This window comes from Euprymna scolopes, chromosome 8, assembly GCF_053919585.1.
Source record: "Euprymna scolopes isolate OS-2025 chromosome 8, ASM5391958v1, whole genome shotgun sequence".
NCBI classification, from domain to species: Eukaryota; Metazoa; Mollusca; class Cephalopoda; order Sepiida; family Sepiolidae; genus Euprymna; species Euprymna scolopes.
The window spans coordinates 114,296,614-114,304,540 of record NC_136489.1 but is presented as its reverse complement, the minus strand read 5'-3'; the positions used below and the strand labels follow the sequence as shown (position 1 = coordinate 114,304,540).

The window sequence follows — 7,927 nt, the reverse complement described above, 5'->3', positions numbered from 1 at the left end:
GCTTTTCCTAAAACTTGCAACTTTAAATTAGATCGTAAAAAGACTAATACAATTAGAGAAAAGAAAGTGATGTATATGTGTGTGCGTGTGTGTATGCGTGCGTGCGTGTGTGCACGCGCGTGCGCGTCTGTGTGTGGGCAGGGTAAGCATATTAATGACGGAAATTTTGTATGTGTCATAAGTCGAAACTGTATTATTAGTTCTATATGCGAAGCTGACTCTAAACTATGACTATCTTTAAATCGTAAATTCAGTTTACTATATTATTTTTAACTAATGCCCTATCATACAATGTATCGTTCAAGAGAATAGCATGCTATCGGTTCTATAATTATCTTGTTGCAGATCATCTACTGGTTGGCCAGTTATGTACAAATCACAAGAGCGATAGGAGCCTTCTATAATGTCTGAAAGTGACACAATGTTCTACGAGATCGGAGATGCCTGGTGTACAACTCTTATACATATATATATATATATATATATATATATATATATATATATATATATATATATATATATATATATATATATAGTAATTTCTAAAATATATATGGCGATTAAGCTACACTGAATATTCTGCGTTTCATCCACTATAGGATTCGTCAGGCTTATGCGCGAATTCTGTTTTATATATATATATATATATATATATATATATATATATATATATATATATATATATATATATATATATATAAATATATATATATATATATTTATATTTATTTATTTATTTATTTACATAAGCCGGTAGTCACCAACAATATGTATTTTTTAATATTATTATATTATTCCGTGTCTTGGTTTTTCATTGAGAATTATGTTTAGATCATTGTAATAATGGTTTCTAAATCATTGAAATCGTTTTTTCATTGTAATAATGTTTTTAAATCATTGAAATCGTTATTAACGCGTTTCAGACGTTCTGTGAAGCGTCCTCGTAAGAAATTATTTTCAAATGTGTTGGAGATGTAAAAATATCATTTTCGTAGTTCTGAAGAGGGCGCTTCACAGAACGTCTGAAACGCGTTAAAAACAATTTCAATGATTTAAAAACATTATTACAATGAAAAAACGATTTCAATGATTTAAAAACATTATTACAATGATCTAAAACCCTTCTTGGCCTTTTGGTCAAGATCAAAGTGTAGTATCTATTCTTCGGATGCTGCACTTCCATTTCTTGTTCTCTTTCGGTGGAGGAGAAATCCTTCACGACTGAGACAATTTTTATTTTTGTACCTTTTCTCCACGTTAAAAAACGACCCTGGTGTCTAACTCTGTCCCGTGGGGAGGCATAGTAAATAGGTACAATGATCTAAACATAATTCTCAATGAAAAACCAAGACACGGAATAATATAATAATGTTAAAAAATACACATTGTTGGTGACTAGCCCCTTATTTAAATATACATCTTTCTTTCGTTGGAATTTCTTAACCCATTTTATATATATATATATATATATATATATATATATACATATATATATATATATATATATATATATATTTATATATATATATATATATATACATGTCTGTGAATATGTATGATTTTGTATATATTTTCTATTCTTTATATAAACAAACATTTTTAAAGTGGAAGCTCGATGACTCTTGTGATATACAGCAACGGCGCATACGTGAATAACCAACCATTTTTATGCATTTTAAATAAGAACAATTTATTCATATGACCATCTAGCTTCTTCTTTATTTCGAAACAAAACCATCAGTGCAATTTTACAGATTCCTTTCGCTCACAGAAGAACGACCGATGTTTTTATGTCAATCCTGGATGTTTCTATCATGGACTCCTGAGTCAAAAAGTTCCCCATCAGAAAAAAATGCATAGCAGTGCACCAATCAAATAAACAGAGAACAAACAACTCACATAGATTTTTTTTAAATATACAAAATAATGAATATCGTAACCGTAATGATATATTCTAACTAATATATGTAGATGAAAAAGAAATATATTGAGTAAGTGAGGAATGTGGAAGAATATGGTGAACAGAACGCCATTTTTTCCTTTTTCTTGAAAACAATAACTTTTCTTGATTCAAACTCTCTACAAGTAATTCAACGGCTTACATTTGTAGATGGAACTTAAATTTTATCTAAACCTTTTATGTACACACACACACACACACACACATATATATATATATATATATATATATATATATATATATATATATATATATATATATGTATATATATTGTTCCTAGATCTTTTTTATTTATAGTTATGTCTCGGAAGTAGAGTGAAAAGCACATCTTATTTTTCTTTTATTAATATTATTTTTTTCCTTGAACACATTTTTGTGAATTATTCCATGAATTTCTGCCTTTGGATTATTATGGACCATCTTCTTCCAATTACGGGATGTCTTTGGATTTTATTTGTACAAATGGAAATTCTTTTAACTTTCTTGAAGTTTTACATTTGGATTTTACCGTCACTGGATTTTTTATCTTCCACCAGACTATCCATTCATGTGTAATCACCTTTTTCTTTACCATATTCCCTCTGCTTAACTTATTTTGTTTTCAAGTAAGATCTTTGACTTACTTGTTGTTTCATCAAATACTTCTGCATGCAAAATCCGATCCCGCATTTTGCTAATTCCTACCCTCTGATGAGAAGGAGAGTATTTCTTCGAAACTCCGCGGATTAAGGACTATCCATTTATCTAGTGTTTCCTTTTCAGATTAAATATGTTTTTAACTCATCTCAAAGTGTTTTTTAATATGGTTTATTAACTGTTTGCTCATATATATATATATATATATATATATATATATATATATATATATATATAGATATAGATATATATAGATATATATATATACCAAATATTCATAATCAAACTTATAATCTAAGTAATAGAGGTACGCATGCAAAGCTAATCATGATATATATATATATATATATATATATATATATATATATGTTTGTGAAGGTAAGTATGTGTATTGATGTATACCTTATGCATGTTTTTTTTTCATTTAGCGGGCCAATGTTTGAACGTTTTGTTTGAGTGTAAAAAGAAAAAGATGACTGATAGAAGTCAAAAACGTTCGCGACTGTGGCAAATTTCTTTTTACACTCGAACAGAAAGTTCCAACATTTTCCCGCCAAATGGTAAAAATGGTTTGCAAGAGAAAAAAAAACAGGAATTGTCGCTGTTGTTCAATGAAACATGTATAAGAGAAAAAAAATGCTGCTCAAATATACTAATTTCAGATTGATATATATTTCTCTTTTTTGTTTTATTTTACTTCAGTCGAAGTTCTCAGAAATCAAGGGGCCCACAACCTGAGGCTAACACTTGAACTCTATATGAGATACATAGATATTCGAATGTTCTATTAAAGTTCTTTATCTCTCAAGCACTGAGTTAATAAAGAAGATGAGAACATAATTTTTCTTCTCCCCAATTAACCATTTTAATATATTGTATTATATCTTTTATTTTGGTCTCTTGGTCTTACTGAATTCCAGGACAAGAATTAATCTAGTCTGGTGGAGTATCCAGTTTCGTGCTGTTACTTGAGGTAACATCATTTGGAGAAGGTGCACCATTCCTCGTAAAAGCTATGAGTTAGCCATAGCGAGGAGATCTTATTTGGGCAGCGAATACTATGTGATTCTGAATATTTGGTCAGGGTTTACTTCTATGGAAAAAGTATCCTCATGCCAGATTGTTCTGACAAACCCCTGTACAGAGAGACCTTAGACACTCGAGGATAGTGTCTAGTAGGCATTCAAGTATGTGTGTGTTAATAGACAGTCGTTGTCCTGTCGTTGAAACCTTTTATCCGCTTTTAAACTTCCGGTTTAGAAAAATCTGCGCATTAGTAGATTTCTCACATATTCTCCAAAATAAAAACAAATCATAAAAGCAATTTTCGTTTCTTTTTTGATTTTTACGTCTGTATTATACGAATTGTTTCTTTTCGTATATCAATGGTTTTGTTTTTTGTTTTACTTACAATTCTACATTATATTTTTTTTAATTACTCTAAAATAACCAAATGTATATAATAAAACCGAAGATAATTTTAAAAAATCATTGTACGCTTCTAGCGTCCCAAATTTTTTAAAACAATGTTAATTTGTATTTTAATTGCAAATTGGAATCGTTTTAAAACAAAAAATATATAAGGAATGGAAAATATTTTTTATGAATTTAAATGAGAAAATTTGAAAATCTGAAAATGTTGTGAAATGATAAAATAATTTTTATTTACTTTTTTGTTGTTGTTTTTGTTAAAGTCCGAATTTTCGCCAATAATTTGACTTTATCAACGAGAGGTCAATCCGATTAAGTTTTTTTTTTTCTTTTTCGTCATGATGTTGTTATAAGAGGTCGAAGCTGTTTGAAATCCGTGTGTGTAATCGCTTGGTTTAAGCGTGAAATTTAAGAAATAGAAAGTCACACATGTTAGAAAACATTTTTTTCATGAATTTAGATGAGAAAATTTGAAAACATGAAAATGCTATGAAATGACATAATCATTTTTTATTTTTTTATTTTATTTTATTTTATTTTTATTTTTTTTTGTTGTTGTTAAAGTCCGAATTTTCGTCAATAACTTGACTTTAAAAAAAACTTCTAGATCAATTTACATTAGTTTAAATCATTCTCTTTATCCATTACACAGATGTGCGTGATTAAAACTTTTTCCTCTCCTAATGCGTGAGACATGTATTTCAACTACTGTTTTAGCTGAAAATAAAAAACTCATCTTTTTTCTTGACATTTTATTTTATTTATTTTCATTTGAATGACGAAAATGATAAAATTGTTTTGAAGTACTTTTTTAAATTTATTTATTTATTGTCCGTTCGATATTTTTGCTAGGATTACAAATGTTTATTACGTTAATAATAATTTGCTGACAATGTTTGGTCGATGTAATTATGATCATCATAATTATTAAAAAAACGTTAGGCATTCTTTTCCAATATTAATACAAGAAGAAATCTACTTAATTATCTATACAATACAATAAACAATGTTACAATAAATAAGTGTTACCAAATGCAATAAAAGTGACTTCTTATCGTTAAGAAAAAAAATGAAGAAATTAAATTAAAACCATTTAACTTGTAAATCTCATTCAGCCACTTTATTAGTTATAGAGTTTATTTCTCACTGTAGCTGTGACAAAGGGCAATAACGGGTATTTTTCTGCATATTTGTTTCAGTCCTTTACGATTTAAACTGTTTTAAAGTATCAGTTAGGGTTTTTATTCATTTTATAGAAACGTTGGTTGAATTTGAATAAAATGAAATACGTCTTAGATACGTTTGCAGCCGAAACAATGCATTATTATAAAATAAACAGATATTTATTTTGTTTGAAATTTATATTTGAATTCATAAATATATTTCAGAAGGAAAACTTCATCTTCAGTATGATTTTTTGCTTGTTTTTGTTTTTTTTGTAAGGTTGTTGTTGGAGCATAAAATCAGTAGAAGTCCGTTTGGTGTTTTCACGGTAGTCTTTTCAAGTGTCGGTACGTTGGTCACGCAAAATTTACGTTAGGGTTTGTGTTCATTTTATAGAAGCGTGTCGGACTACTTGTTGATTTTATGCTTCAACAACATGGCCAAAAAAAAATCACATACTGAAGATGAAGTTTACCTTCGAAATGTATTTATCAATTTCAATATAAATTTCAAACAAAATAAATATCTGTTTATTTTGTAATAATGCATTGTTTCGGCTTCAAACTTATCTAATACGTATTTTATTTTATTATTTTAAAGTATTTCCATTGCATTAGATTCTGTAATTGACAGTTTAAAGACGTTAAAATGTCGTTTAGAATGTCATTTAGTTCCTGGGGAGAGTGTGCCATCAGTACTATATCATCGGCGAAGCTGAGACAGGTATTCGCCATCGATTTTGACTTCCCTACCCTCTCACGATAATCCGACTGATTATCGTATCCTGGAGACAGGCTCTGAAGAGTTTTGGCGATATGTTGTAACCTTGTTTTGCTTCCCTCCAGCTTGATCTTGTTGCTGTCACGATGGAGCTTTAAAGCTTTAACGTGATTAGATGTGTTTTATTAATTTCTCCATGTATCTGCCAGGCCCGGGACTTTTTTTAGTATGATGTGTAATATAATTATAAACAGAGATAGCTAGAATACATACACAAACGGTAACTCCTATTTTCCGAATGTAGGAGGAACACGAACAAATACGCACACAAATATACCTTGACTCACACCTGCATGCCAACAACACGCACAAAGCCATGCACGCTCATATAACTATAGAAAAAAAAAAGAATTACAAAGTTTTAACTTGGGATGTTTTCGTCGAACCAATTAGCTGCTGAGTTTTCAGAGGAAAGATAATTTTAACAGATAAAAACTAAATAAATCCTCTACAGCGATTTATTTTTTTACCATTCCGATCACTAATTATGTGAAACATGATGTTATTAAAAAGTTGCGATGGTAAAGTCGTGGGTATTTTTATCGAGTATTTTTAATGTATTTCTCCGAAAACTTATCCAATATTTTTGGGGTTTTTTTTTTGAAAACTGTATCGTTGTATTCAAATTGTCACTTCCGGTTAGTTATTGCTATTCAGTAATTATCGTAATTCGGCAATAACCCATTTCACTATTTATTTTATTATTATTATCTGAAAACATTTTAGGCCAATCTTTTATTACTTTATGAATTAAAATGAATTAAAATCTAGGGTCATGGTTTTAATTTATCTTTTATTGATTTCAAAAATTACAGTATGAGACGATATAATTGTCGACATAAATTAAACAACACTACAGTTTGTTTTATGACTTTTATTGAAAAAATCAATTCAGGTAATTTGAGTATGTAGTAAAGCTGACATCTATTCAATGTATCCGCCTTCAGCATCAATCACCGCCTCGATACGGGTCCGGAACTGGTAGCATGCCTTTTTTCAGAAGTGCCGCCGGTAGCTCGGCGAATACTCGGCGGATAGCGGCGATCAGGGTGGCTTGGGTGTTGTGGGAGGTCATCTTCGTGGTATTCTTAACATATGATGAAACGAAGGACGAATGGAGAAGGGGAGCCAGTGAGAGAATGGTACAAAGTCGTAGCACTCCTTTTGAAGCCAAGCCTGGGCCTCTTTGGACTTGTGAGCCGGCGCCGTGACCTGCTCCAACACCCGGGGTCTGCCAGCGGCCACCTGATTGCACCAGGGGATAACTACATATTTCAACAAACCCAGATACACTTTGGTGTTGACTTTCAAGCAGACTTCGAAGATGTTAGGTGGCATGAGATGGCCGTCACTTGAAACAACACCAAAGACTATAACTGTGGCTGGAAACTTTTTTGATTTCGTCACCGTGGGCACGTCCCTGTTATTCGTGGAAATCCAGCGATGAATTTTGAGGGAGTTGGCAATGGTCTTATTGTCATAACTTAGATCGGTAGAGAGCATGAGTTGTACAGCGGCGCACCTCCGATCTTGCTTGTTGAACATTGTTTCACTTTTAGACATGATAAAAGGTTCCTATCGCTCGGGTTCACAACTGGCCAACCAGTAGATGGTCTGCACAAAAAAGAAGAAATGGAATCACGTCGTCTTTTCTAGAGCGACAATTTTGTCGTTTCATCCTGTATTATTGAAATTAAAGTTCAAATGTATACCTACTTCCCATGCATGTTTACTATGTAGCTTCTCAATGCTGAGGAGTGCCCCTATTATTATTATTATTATTATTATTATTATTATTATTATTATTATTATTATTATTATTATTATTATAATAACATATGCAAAGAAATACTATTTGTAAATAACGCGAATTTATCTATTAGTCTATACTATTTATAACACCCGGTAATCTCAGTTTTCTTTATTCCGTGAAATTAAACCGAGTAGTTTTTAAAC

At 30.6% G+C, this 7,927-nt stretch overlaps 1 pseudogene; it reads left to right on the top strand.

Annotated features, from left to right (window-relative positions):
- The first annotated feature begins 1,117 nt into the window (after nucleotides 1-1,117).
- LOC145284302 (U2 spliceosomal RNA) lies at nucleotides 1,118-1,250 on the top strand (annotated as a pseudogene).
- Nucleotides 1,251-7,927: the final 6,677 nt, after the last annotated feature.